Source organism: Tiliqua scincoides, chromosome 3 (genome assembly GCF_035046505.1).
Source record: "Tiliqua scincoides isolate rTilSci1 chromosome 3, rTilSci1.hap2, whole genome shotgun sequence".
Lineage (NCBI taxonomy): Eukaryota > Metazoa > Chordata > Lepidosauria > Squamata > Scincidae > Tiliqua > Tiliqua scincoides.
The window spans coordinates 93,723,373-93,738,272 of record NC_089823.1 but is presented as its reverse complement, the minus strand read 5'-3'; positions in this window follow the sequence as shown (position 1 = coordinate 93,738,272).

The following is a 14,900-nucleotide window of genomic DNA, read 5'->3' as shown; positions in this document are numbered from 1 at the left end:
GCATAAAGGGAATAATGCTAGGACTCCATGTTCCAAAGTTTAGAACGTGTACAGTGGACCCTCAGTATTCACAGGGGGATCCATTCAGGACCCTCCACAGATTAAAAAAGTTGCATGGATAGTGAAATCCTTAGGGGGGACTGCACCAGCAAACCAGAAGTGCCTTTTAAAAGCCTAAAGGAGGCCTCTGAGGCATTGGGAGGCCACACATGACCCCTCTATGCCTCAGAAGACCTCCTGGACATGCCTGGAAACCACTTCTAGTCATGCCCAGGAGGTCTCTGAGGTCCTCCAGCCATGTGCTCAGCATCTGCAGATATTCAAATCTGTGGATACTGAGCATGCATATAAGGAAGGCCAACTGTACTATCAACAGAGATGTGCATGCTTGTGGACTGTGAGTAATTTTCATTTGAAAAATGGAAAATGCTTTATAACTCTGCTTAGTATAGATGCCTAGACTTCCCTTTTCCATCAATTTCTTCACCAGCTTAGGGTTTCTAAAAGAACATTCAATAATGCTCTATCTGGTGGAGGTGTACCCACCTGTTGAGGAAAAACTAGGTGGACAGGAATTAACAAGGTGACAGCAACAAGGAGGATGAAACAAACTCATAGAACTTGAGGAAAATGCAGTGACAAAAGATGAATGGTTTCAAGAACTAAAGTGATAGGACTACACTTGGGGTAGAACACTTGGGGTAGAACCAGTGGGTGTGTCTGCCTTCAAGCAGGGAAAGTTCTAGGACTCAGTTTTCCTGAACATACTCCTGTTTGGATCTATTCTCCAAGTTAACTCCAACCTTGGAGGGGTTGGAGGCCTGAACAGAGGAAGCTTGGTGCAAATATCTTTCTGCTGGTATAAAAAGACTGTGCTTGACTCCTACAGCTGAGTTAGTGTTCTGTGTCCCCAGCCACAAGAAGTAATTAATAGACTATTTACTGAAGCTCTCTTTGCTTCCCTCAAAATCCCTTGGATGTTCTGCCTGAGCAGGAACCTCCAACATCATCCTAAAATTTCCCATTAGGCAACATTCAGAAACAATTGTGGTGTCAATGGATTTACTTTGTCAAGCAGCTTTGTTATTGCTCCAACACCGGCTTGCTGTGCAACTCCCAGCAGGCTGCATAGAAATGGAGCATATTGGAAACATGTTCTGTTGAATGCATTGCTCAGTGTGCCAGTAACCTTCATTCTGTAGCTTCTACTAGATTACTAACCCTTGCCACTTCTGCAGTTGGGTTAGTCCTTATGTTCCACAGTATATTTTTAAACCACGAAAGCAATAACTGCTACATTGCCTCCCTACGGAAACTTGATGTACTGTTACAGCATTCTTGAATCACACAACTACACCCAAAGTCCTGTGCTTTGAATGTGCATATCTTTTGAATTCATGACCGAGAAGTGGATCTTATATACAGTGGTACCTCGCATAACGAATGCCCCGCGCAGCGAAAAACTCGCAGAACGAAAGCATTTTGCGAAGTTTGGTAACTAGCACAATGAATTTTTATGACCCGTGCTTCGCAAGACAAATTTTTGTTTTGTTTTGTTTTGACTTAAGGGGGGGATCTTCATGCCAGTTTATGATCCCGTTCACCCTAGTAAGGGGCGGATCTTCATGTCAGTTTATGATCCCGTTCACCCTAGTAAGGGGCGGATCTTTATGTAAGTAAGTCCCATTGTGCTTGCTCCCAAGAAAGTTTGCACAGGATTACAGCCTTCAAACTCCCCACTCAGCATCCCCCCCATCGCTCATTCACCCTCTCACTGCCCCATTTCCTTCACGTTTCCCCCCATGATCACGGCAAAAGCAAGCAATTGAGTGCAGCTGCTGTGTCCTCTCCAGCTTAGAGCACAATCCTGTGCGTGTCTCCTCAGAAGTAAGTCCCATTGTGCTTACTCCCAGGAAAGTGTGCACAGGATTACAGCCTTCAAGCTCCCCACTCAGCACCCCCCCCCATTTTTGAAATCCTCTGTACAGTATGTATACCTTTAAAGAGCACTTAATAAACACTTTGTAAACCAAATTTGACTTTGTTCTGACTTTTCTTGCATTCCTATGGGAATGCATTCCTATGGGAAAACGCACTTTGCAAAACGAAAAACTCACATAACGAAAGGACTCGCGGAACGGATTAATTTCGTTATGCGAGGCACCACTGTACAGTGAATAACTTGTGCTTATAATGAATCCTTTGCAAGCCCAAAATTAAAACTGATGATGGCAAAACATGACTGAGAAGACATCACCCAGGTAAAGTTTAGCATGTTGAAATCCACTTCATTTCAATGGAAAAGTAAAGAGACTGCAAAAATGAAAACTTACCTGGACATAAACTCCATTGAACTCAGTAGGATTTAATTTGAGTGAACATGTCAGGATTCAGCTGTAAGCAGGGCCTAGGAGAGGGGGGTAAAGGGGGTAATTTATACGTGGGCCCAGGGTCAAAAAGGAGCCAAAGGAGGGAGCCCAGAAATTTCCTGGGTTCTTACATTTTCCTACCTACTCAGATTTGTTGACCGCACAGGATGCTGAGGACACTGGCTGCAGCTTCTGCAGCTACTGGCAAGCCATTTATGCTGGGCCGAGGAATGCATACATGACACTCCTTAACACAGTGTCAAATCTGGGAAGAAACTGGCCTGCTACAGTAGCTCTTTGGCTCATGGATCTGCTTATCATGAAGGAGTGTATAGGAGCTCAGGGACATAGCTGCAAGACTACAGCCGCTGCCGAAGCAAATTTTGGTATGCACAGGACACTTTCCATGCTAGTGTGAGCCTAAATATGATGATGCTAATTTTCTGCATGATTTTCTATATTTAAAAGATTTTAGAGAGACGTAGGAGTGTTTGGTTTTTGTATTACTGTATCTAGCTGCTGATGCCGCATAGGTGGGTAGACCTGAGCTCCAAAGACTTTTCCAGCTGTCTCCACCCTCCCCCTACCTTGTTTTGCCCCTTCCTGCCCCATTCTGCTTGCCCATCACCACCCTCCCCCATTCTGTTTCACCCCTCCCCCTTTGCAATAGGGCCCAAAAGAAACTTTGGACCCTCTGATAAAATTCATCTGAAGCCCTGGCTGTAAGTCACGCTAATTGAAATTGTGGGTCTTCACAGTGCATTGTGTTCTATACAATGAGTGCTATATTGTGCTCATGCATTTTTAGGCTACGTAATTTACACAATTTAAAATAACATTTAACAAGTAGGTTAGCAAAAATGGAAGGCATCCTTTCTCTTCTTCCTTTTTCTTCCTTTCTGCTGTAGTAATATCACAATCAGAATATTATTTTACTATCCACTGTATATCCATCAACATTATTTCAGTTTTTAAAATTAATTTGCATACAGAAAAACTTTATTGCAGTTGGGCACTTTTATCAGCAGTTTTTGTGTGCAGAAAACCTTAGGTTCAGTCCCTGTCATCTCTAAGTGAAGCTGGGAAAGACCCTGCCTGAAACCTTGGAGAGCGGCTGTCAGTGTGTAAAGATAATGTTGTCCAAGAGATGGACCAATGAAATGATTCGGTGTAAGAAAGGTTCGTATAAGAGCCCTTTCCCATTTGATCAACTTCTTTTAAGTTTAATTTTAAAATAATTTTATTATTTATTTTCTATAGAGACTAAGAACTGTTACAGTGCTGGAAGGGTGGTGTTGTTTTGAATCACAAATACAGCTGTTCCTTTCTCCTGCAGCCATATCCCTTTTTTAGCATTTCATTTTTCCTCACTTTTAAAAACATCTTTGAAGACTGCATACTCACCCTGTTCAGTACTGAAGCACACATCTCCTCCTGGTTCTCCTTTTATAAAGACATTGAAAGCCCACTGCAGCACTTCTGCAAACCTTATCTGTTCCATGTGGACTGGATATTGTGCTGTTTTCTTTGCATTTTTGGACAGGTGGGTTGGGAAGGGAGCGATAAGGGAAACAAAACAACAAAGCAAAGAGAGTGAGGTGAAAAAGCAGGGAAACTAGAGATATAAATGACATCAAATACAGTTTACTTGTTTCTTTAGGCTCCTCTCTCCTAAACCTCAGGATCAGCTACAATCTCAAAAAAGGGGGGGGTGAATTTACTTGTTACCCCATGACATTTCCACCACTTCTTCATGATTTAGCCATGAGCTGCAAAGGCAAGTCCCCAACAGGTATGTCTTGCCTGTGTTTTGGTTTTGTTTTCAGTGGGTTTGAGGACTCTGGATTTAAAGGTTAGGCCAAAGGCTAAGAGGAAGAGATGAGTTTTGAAGAGGAAGTATAACTTGAAAAACTGTTCCTTCAGCCATAGACATTAGTGAAAATGTACGAATACGATTTCCCTATTACTGTTCCGAACTAACTTTGAGTGCAACTGGCTCATTCCCCATCGACCGTCCAGGCAGTTGGGCAAATGTTATTCTGAGCACATTACACCTCTTAAACATGCTTTGGCCTCCTGCATCACATGGATCAATAAGGCAACAAGGTCACCATATTTCGATTTGCTCACTATGAACGGACCATAAAGAGCTCCGTTCTTTCATCTTTTTTCACATGACCTGGTTTCATGCGCTGTAGATGAAGACCTCAGAGGATTACAACAGCTTAAAGCCTGATAGTGGGGGGGGGGGGGAGCAAGAGAGGAAAAAAAAACAGATGGAGCTGAAAGATCGTTTTATTTGCTCTAACGACTCTCCATAATCCCTTCATTGCACACCAATGACCTTTAAGTAGTATTTAATAATTATCAAAACAGCATCTTGTCCAATTGCCACTCTGATTCACATTGCAATCACTGCAAGTGGTCTCTGTTTTTACCTTTCAGTGAACAAAAAATGCACATTTGGGAACATTTGAAGTGTGCTGTATACATCTTAATAGGTACTAGTGGTCAGACTTGCCTGGAAGACACACTGTATGAACTGCAACGTCTTGCTCTCTGACAGTTGTCATTACTCCGTCATAAGAGTAAAGCACTGCACATGCTCAGATGCTCTTCAGTTGACTCAATACATTCTAGCTCAACTGAAAGAAGGTTCCTGGGATGATTTCCGAATTAGATTGCACTCCAGATTCTATTTCAAAGCCAGTTTAACTAGAAATATACAAAGTAGAAGGTTTCACTGAAAACCGGAAGTGCTTTTAAAACAGCTCCAGGGCTTTCTGAAGAAAGGCTCCTGGACTTTCTGGGTCCCAGTCCTGGGTCTGGGACTTCAGGTCTGGGTGGTCCAGGAGCTCAGGTGAGACTGCCTCAACCTGCCTCCAATGACCTCGCATCCCTGCAGCAATTAGCATTATCTGAACTGCAGGTGGTGTGGAAGCTGGCCCACTTTGGGTATGTTTTTCTCTGGTTGCAAAAATCTACTTTTACCTGAGTGGAAAAGTGAAACAGATGCAGAAAAATCCATCTGTATTATCGATATTTCAAATGCAACCAGGTCTCAGCCTCAATGTGTCATAGTAAGAGTACAAACAACTAATCAGCACTTTCCTGCCCCTGAACTTTAAAGAACTGCATTTGTCAAAAATTAGCATCCTCCTGCAGGGAAATTGTTAACCAAGAAAATAAAATCAATGGGTATGTTGTCAGCTGCTGACAGGAACTTTCTGCTAACAGACTGATGCACTCGATTCTGATGTGTCACCTCCACAGTATCGTGCTTCTGGGTAACTTTTGAGAGATTGTATTTCAGCAATATGGGAGGAAATGTCTTTGTGCACACTCAGCAGAGCTCTCCAGTGACTTAATATCCTGGCCATTCACATAAGGACTGGAAAGTAAATGAGCATAAGTATGTCAGGAGACAGTATAATTAAGTTTGTTTGATTATCCAGTAGATAAAGAATGTAATTTTGGGGATGTCATTAAAACAGAAGGACTGTTGTATATATAAAAATTTATGGGCCTGGGTTGCCAAATGATCTTGGTGTGCAACTGATTGTCAGCAAGGAAGAAGAAGAGTAGTTATGTCTCTTACTCCTTTGGTGTGAATGTGTGGGATATATCTTATATTGATGTTACATCTGTTTAATGGTCATAGTGTCTTCCAAGAAATTCTGGGAATTGTTGCTTGTTCAAAGTTCTAAGAATTTTGTTCAAGATTCCAAGCCTCTTCCACACACTCCAGCTCATGTGAACTTCAGTACTAGGAGAAAGAGAACTGAAGTGAAATCGGTTTCAGTCTAGTGCAACTGTGTCCACTCTTTTTACTTTTCTTCTACAAGTCCATTTTTATAAACTTATACTGAGTTGGTATTTATCTGTGTTTAGTCAGATTATATAAGAACTGAACTGTTCTGGAAGAGTAGCCTTGTCAGCAAAACAACAAAGAGTCTTGTGGTGTCTTTAAAGACAAACATATTTATTGTTGCATTCGCTTTCATGAACTAGTCCATAAAAGCTTCTGCTAAAATACATATGATTGTCTTTGAGGCTCTTTGTTGTTTTTGCTTTCCTACAAAATGATGTTCTAGCTCCAGCCCTGTCTCTCATCCCTTTCTGACAGTGTTGCATCTGTCTTGGTCAATAATCACGAACAATATTCATTATTTTCTTGCTGTATCTTTTGGCAGCTTTCTGAAGCTGCACATTAATTATACTGCTTGGCTGGGATCCAAAGGACCATAGGAAACTTTTACATAAACAGAAAGCTTCCAATGGCACATCTCTCATGCTATCTGATAAGCTGCTCTTGAAACTCAGTTGAATTTCCTGATAGTCTCTGATGTAGCAGAGGGAGGTACTGGTCAGAATGAAATCATGCAGAAGCCCTGAATGCATTCCACAAACATGAATTTGTTTGGATACTGGCTAAGAAGGCACGCCTTCATTCTGTTCCTTGATATTGGCATTGTCCAGTATGAGAGTATTTGAAGAATAAAGCCTATGATGAGTCTCGGAGAGAGCTCTGATCTGTTTGAGATCTTCCTTTTGAAGAAGCATTGACTCTGATCTTAAAAGGAAACCTTGGAAAGGAAAAGTCAGTCTGAGAAAAACCTTTGATAAGTCTTCTTTCATATCAGTATCCAGCAGGGCTATACAATTCTTCCATTCTCACTGTTGGCATTCTCCAATTAATCTTCCTTTGTATACTCTTTGTGCACTCTTCCTGAATGATGTATTTTGGGTATTCGAATAAGAAAGAGAAAAGCAAGCATTCAGATGAACAAATTTGGCAAGAAAAACAGAATTCCAAAATGCTCACAGCCATTCCTGCCTTCTTTTTTATGGACCTTGGGACCAAGCAAGACAAGATGCAGGTTACCTGTGTTTCAATCTCCTAACATCTTTTCCAAAAATTAAAAGGAGCTATGGATAATAGGGGACAAAAGTAAGTCAGAGCTATGGTGCTGGGTGTGGGAATTTAAACATCCCACATGCACACCTAATTTTTCTGCTCCAAATCATGCCACTCAGGCTGGGAAAACAGCTCCTAGATAACAATTGTCTAACAACTGTCCTGGGGTACATTCCCCTCTTTAGGAAAAGTTTACACAGTAAAATTGGATAAGATTATTAATATTTTTTTTAAACTGGGGATTTGTATGTTACCGTCACAGTGTGACTCAAAATATTTAAACCTGTGTAACGAATGTACTCCAAAAGGAATTGAAGTTTAGTGTACGAAGCTGAAATATTTGGGCTTCAGTCATTTTATCTTGTATACATTTTTCACATTATAAGTTCTGTGAACAAATTTCCAAAAAAATGAAATATACATGGGAAAGAAAATACAGAAAGTCCTTATAAAACTGTATGCAAAACCCAAGGCATTCATAAAAAATTCAGGATAAGAAATTAAGAGCCATTCATGTGTGCAATGATAGACTGTCAGTTCATACATTTAGGGCACAATCCTAACCAACTTTCCAGCACTGAGGTAAGGGCAATGCAGCTCCAAGGCAAGGGAACAAACATTCCCTTCCTTGTGGAGGCCTCTGTAACTGCAACATATGTTCATAAATGAATTCTTGCTTTGTGTCCTTATAGTATTTGTTTTGGGGGGCTTACAGCTATTACTTTTCCAGGTATCTCTCTTTCCATATTCTTTTCCCTTCCCATCAGTCATTTTCCAGCATTTACCTGTGGGCAGACCACATGCTCACATATGTCCTTCTGTCCTCTCCCATGTAATATCTGATAAGGCAAAGCACATAGCATGGCATCATTTTGTGTTGAGTTTCTCCACTCCACACACTGGTGGCCAATAGACTTGCACGTGAAAATTGCAAAACGATGACTGACACAAAGTCATACTCTGTCTTACTAAATATTACAGGAAAGATAAGGAAAAAATGAGTGACTGCTTTTGGCAGCAGCTTTATCTTGGCTATAATGTGTGCTTCCAGCCTGTGTTACCATAATATTGACCCTGCAGTACTTGTGGTAACATCATATTTTGCAACAAGCTGGCAGTATGTTCTAGCTAAGCACTTTAGAGAGGCACAGCAATAACTAGGATTGCAATACTAATGTCTATTAAAACCAGTGGGACTAAAACAAGTGCTTTTGTATATCCTGCTTATGGATCAAACTTTAAAATATGATCTCAGATACACTATCAAGAGCACTTTGTGGATTGGTCTATTTTTCTATATTGGTACATAGTTCTGTGTAGAGCATGGCCATGTGCAGTAGCCTAAAGATAATTTAGAGCCATGGCAAAAAAGACTGTGGAGCTTGTTTGCTTTGTAACAGAAACCCGAATGAACTGACATGAAGAAGCCCAGCCCTCTGCCTTTTCTCTGATGAGATGTCAGCAACATATACTACCACCTGCACTGCAGAGAAACCAGGATCATTCTACCATTTGCATTTCTGGTATAAGAAATTGTGTAATTTATTCCCAAATAACAGAGTAGTGACAGGGAAGCCACTGTTGCCTGAGACTTGATACTATCTTTGCCACTCCTTTTCCAATAGTGGTAATAGGTGGGGAAGGGTAAAAGCCTACAGAATCGGCAAAAGCAGCACTGCAAGTACTGATATTTTTATTTTCAGAATTCTATTATTTCCTATCATTATAGCAAGTTAAAGGATTTTGTTGGCATCCTTCAGTCTTGGAAGACTATGGTATCGCGCTCTGAATGGTGGTTCTGGAACAGTGTCCTCTCCAGTGCGCAAAGCCTGGGTAAAGTAGATATGGAGGATAGACTGTTTCTCATGCACCAAATCCCTCCTCTCCACGTCACTGAAATGGTCCAATGGAAAGGCAAAGGCCAATACGGTTGGTTCCAGTGGCGTCGCAGGAGTTGCCAGAACATGCCAGAACATGCCAGAACATGTTCACCCATGAACTGCCTCAGGGACTCCGGCTCCGGATTTTGCCTCGAGGTTGACTCCTGAAGCCTTTTCCATAATTGGATGTAGCCACAAGGCAGTGGAGGTTTGGGATCAGAGTTTTCCTTCTCTCAGATGAGCTGCCTTCCCAGGCTATCGAGTCCCATCTACCCAGTGGCTGTTTAGTTGCCTCTTACGACAAGTACAGCCAAACTGAGGGCCTATTCTTATCCCCAGCCCTGGGGAATAAAGGATTTTACTAAAGTGAAAATAGCTAGATTGATAACTAAAAAGGGTGCTATCAATGGGCTTTTGCCATAGTGCAGTGGTTCTCACACATTTAGCATCAGGACCCACTTTTTAGAAAAAGAATCTTGTCGGGACCCACCGGAAGTGATGTCATGACTGGAAGTGACATCATCAAGCAGGGAACAATCCTAGGCTGCAATCCTACCTACACTTACCCGGGAGTAAGTCCTATTTACTATCATTGTTAAAAGCATATACATAGTAGTCTGTTAAAAGTACAGGTCTGTAACATTTCCCCAAATGCAGTCACATGCTATGGTAGTATCAAGTCTAATATATTAAAAATAAAATATTGAAATGAAGGGGGACTCACCTGAAATTGGCTTGCGACCCACCTAGTGGGTCCTGACCCACAGTTTGAGAAACACTGCCATAAGGGGCATGTTTTAGGCCAGTGTTTCTCAACCTGTGGTACTTGCACCACCTGTGATACTTGAGGTGGTATATGGTGGTAAGCAAGAGACCCCCAGACCCCTATTGCCTGGCAGCGAGAACAGCAAAGCAGCAGTAGGAGGCTCGGCTCAGAGGGCAGAGCTCCAGCGTGTGCTTTTCGCATGCTCAAAAAAGCCCTGCTATCTACCCTGAGTCTCTTATTGGTGTTTGTCACATTGTATGTGGCTTCCCAGCCCAAAAGTAACTAGCAATTACATCATCTCCAGTTACTTCTGGTGGTACTTCCAATAGGTGGACCATGCAAAGTGGAACAGTAAAGGAGACCAGCAAAGGGGAACAAACATTGAGAAATGCAGGTTTAGGCAGTTATTCAGGGCCCAATCCTATCCAACTTTCCAGCACCAGTGTAGCTGCAATGCAACCTCGAGGTAAGGGAACAAATGTCCCCAGACCTTGAGGAAGCTTCTGTGATTGCCTCCCCACCACAGGAAGCAGTGCATACCCCATTGACACAGCAGCACCGGCACTAGAAAATTAGATAGGTTTGTGCCCCTAGTCTGCCCAATCCCAAAGACTGAGGGTGGGTAAAAAAAAAGTGAAAACAAAAATCCAAACATAATACAAGCACATCATATTAATAGTCAACATCTTCTGCTGATTTAGTCCTAAATTCTTAAAGGAAACCTCAACACACAGACCTTTTAGCACTTCAGTGGAGCCTCTTCAGTGTTGGACTCTTGCAAATCTTCACTGGAGAGCGTTCCATAACGGGTGTGGGGAAAGGACAGCTGCTAAGAATACTTTTTCCTGGGGGCCTTATTTGTAGTTTAAACTTTGCAATTGAAGAGGGGGGAAAAACCGAATGGCTCTGAACTGGTGTCTTATGCATGTAGGAGTCTCTGTGAGGCAGCTTTCCATGTGGTCTGAACACTTTTAGGCATACCTGTGCTACATTTTCATAGTTGTATCATGTGGTGAGACTGTGACAGAGGTTGTCTCACCAGGAACATCTCTATTACATTCACAAGAAACTGAGCCTCTATTACTAATCTTTGGATAACTGAAAAATTATCTGGAAATCCACCAGACTTTATAGGTCTACAGTGCCCTGGGACAATAATCCCATTTCATTTTAAAGCCCTCTTGGGAAAAGGGCCTTTGATTTTAATATACTGTATTATCTGTGATGCATTAATGAGCAGACTTCTTGGGCAAGCTGTTATGGTCTCCAGAGCTGAAATAGCTGCTGAAATATTTTTTAAAAGCACATTGCCTAGTCTTTAAAATGTGTCCGTATTTTTCTGCCAGGCTTTTCATAATTCTCTATAAAGATAAGACACCTGCCTCACGATGGCTAGCAAGGTTGTGATGACTGAGAGCATGAATGCCTTAATGAAAAGCTGATGATTAGACTCTTGTTGACCTTTTGACTCTTGAAATCCTAAAACAAAATTCCTATTGTGCAGGAAACTCATAATCCCTTGAAGAGGATTTGAAAGGGAACTGTTCTTCCATCAAGGATATCCAAGAAAAATTAGTATACAGAAAAATTTATCCCACTTCTACTTCAAAAGGCAGAAATGCAAACACAAACACTGGAAGAAGTATAATAGAAGTTTACTGATGTGTTTGATTTTCCAATAATTTTTTATTTCAATGGAAAATCGTGAGATGAGGCAAAGCAAATTCCAGGGGTGTGTGTGTGTGTGTGTGTGTGTGTGTGTGTGTGTGTGTGTGTGTGTGAGAGAGAGAGAGAGAGAGAGAGAGAGAGTACTGTACCTTATATCTGAAAAAGGGGGAAGTATTTAATTAAAATGAAAAAGATACATTTCAGAAGCTAATAAGGAAGTGGGCAGTTCAGCTAGAGATAAGCACATTTAAGTCCCATTGATTTCAATGGGCAAGAGGTCAGAATGCTATTAGCTCTTCCATGGAACTTAATGTTTCTGAAAACTACTTACTTTTGCTTGAATTGTGCCCAAGGATTGAACCAATCAGATCAATTAAAATAATGTCTCTTTATATAACTTCACTTTGCCATTCCAAAACTACAGGCCGTTTGCCAACTACAGGATTTATTGGGAGGTTAGAGCTGACTATTATAATTCAATTTCCTGCTGGAAACCTACACCTAAATTAAGTATTTGCCAGCTGTGTTTATTGCCAATGGCAGGTACAAGAACCTAACAATGGCATAAGAATTTGGCCAAAAATGTGGCATCATGAGAATCTAAATTCTATAGCTATAGGTGCTACACAGCTGTTTATGTCATACCTTGCTCCACGTTAATGAAGAGCTCTTCAGTCAAATACTCGTATCAATAGGAGGTTCTTCTCAAAATTGCCATCTTAGTTTCTAGAGATCTCTTTCAACAAATACCTGGGTCTGCAACATAATGGTCTGCCAAGGCTTTTGTGCATGAAGGATCAATAATCTAACCAGCTTATGTTTGTTTGTTGGCAACCTTCAGTCTCGAAAGACTATGGTATCGCGTTCTGAAAGGTGGTTCTGTTATTAAATCAGCTATTCAGGATCTTGCCCTCTACTTCCTCTTTCTCATTCATCAAAAGCCACAGCTAATATGAAATAGTTCAGTCACATGGCAGGGCAGGCTACTATTCATAAAACCTGTTGATTCATTTTCCTCCTGGATTTGATCCTTCCGCTAATGGGAAGCCTGCATCTCATCTGAATGACTTTTTTTGACATATTAGCTTGCTTCCTTACAAAGCTCATGTTCTCTCACTGCATTTCTTGATGTTTATGAACCCAACTACCCCACTTCTATTGAGTTCACATACTCATGGATTACACAGTATAGAAAGCCTTAGCTCTAGAATAATCACTCTTTTAGGAAAAGGCCACCATAGGTCTTTCCCCTGGGGGCTTGGGATAAGAATAGGCCTTCGGTTTGGCTGTACTTGTCGTAAGAGGCGACTAAACAGCCACCGGCTAGAGATGGAACTCGTTCGCCTGGGAAGGCAGCTCATCTGAGAGAAGGAAAACTCTGATCCCAAACCTCCAGTGCCTTGTGGCTACATCCAGTTATGGAAAAGGCTTCAGGAGTCAACCTCGAGGCAAAATCCGGAGCCGGAGTCCCTGAGGCAGTTCATGGCTGAACACAGTCACGTTCTGGCCACTCCTGCAATGCCGCTGGAACCAACCGTATTGGCTTCTGCCTTTCCATTGGACCATTTCGGCGACGTGGAGAGGGGGGATTTGCTGCATGGGTAACAGTCTATCCTCCATATCTACTTTACCCAGGCTTTGCGCACTGGAGAGGACACTCTGTTCCAGAACCACCATTCAGAGCGCGATACCATAGTCTTCCTTAGTTGGCAACCTTCAGTCTCGAAAGACTATGGTATCGCGCTCTGAAAGGTGGTTCTGGAACAGCGTCTAGTGTGGCTGAAACGGCCGATTCGGGAGTGACAATCCCTTCCACACTGGGAGCATGTCCAGTCTGTCCCTGGACTGTCTCCCTGGCTATGGGCCTTCCTTCTTTGCCTCTTAGCCTCAGACTGTTGGCCAAGTGTCTCTTCAAACTGGGAAAGGCCATGTTGCACAGCCTGCCTCCAAGCGGGCCACTCCGAGGCCAGGGTTTCCCACTTGTTGAGGTCCACTCCTAAGGCCTTCAGATCCCTCTTGCAGATGTCCTTGTATCGCAGCTGTGGTCTACCCGTAGGGTGCTTTCCTTGCACGAGTTCTCCATAGAGGAGACCCTTTGGGATCCGGCCATCATCCATTCTCACAACATGACCGAGCCAACGCAGGCGTCTCTGTTTCAGTAGTGCATACATGCTAGGGATTCCAGCACGTTCCAGGACTGTGTTGTTTGGAACTTTGTCCTGCCAGGTGATGCCGAGAATACGTCGGAGGCAGCGCATGTGGAAAGTATTCAGTTTCCTCTCCTGTTGTGAGTGAAGAGTCCATGACTCGCTGCAGTACAGAAGTGTACTCAGGACGCAAGCTCTGTAGACCTGGATCTTGGTATGTTCCGTCAGCTTCTTGTTGGACCAGACTCTCTTTGTGAGTCTGGAAAACGTGGTAGCTGCTTTACCGATGCATTTGTTTAGCTCGGTATCGAGAGAAAGAGTGTCGGAGATCGTTGAGCCAAGGTACACAAAGTCATGGACAACCTCCAATTCATGCGCAGAGATTGTAATGCAGGGAGGTGAGTCCACATCCTGAACCATGACCTGTGTTTTCTTCAGGCTGATTGTCAGTCCAAAATCTTGGCAGGCCTTGCTAAAACGATCCATGAGCTGCTGGAGATCTTTGGCAGAGTGGGTAGTGATAGCTGCATCGTCGGCAAAGAGGAAGTCACGCAGACATTTCAGCTGGACTTTGGACTTTGCTCTCAGTCTGGAGAGGTTGAAGAGCTTTCCATCTGATCTGGTCCGGAGATAGATGCCTTCTGTTGTGATGCCAATATGTACAGGTCTTACACACATGAACACTGTATTTGTTTGGCTTCTTTTTCTCTACCCACGACATTCTATATGAATGGTAAACAGATCATTTAAACCAGGGGTGCTCACACTTTTTTGGCTCGAGAGCTACTTTGAAACCCAGCAAGGCCCGGAGATCTACCAGAGTTTTTTTTTACAATGTTCGCGCCATCATAACATATAACATTTGTGTGTACAATGTATGTTGGTGTACCTTGAGCCCCACTGAGTATAAAAGGACTTACTCCTGAGTAGACATGCCTAGGATTAGGCTGTGAGGCTGCAATCCTAGCCACACTTACCTGGGAGTAAGCCCCATTGAGTACAATGGGCCTTACTCCCGGCATTTCCTCCCAGAGGCACCTGAAGGGGGGGTCGGCACTCCGCAATCTACTCATTTTGCCTCACGATCTACCGGTAGATCGCGATCCACCTATTGAGCACCCCTGATTTAAACTAAGTTAAAAAAAATAGACT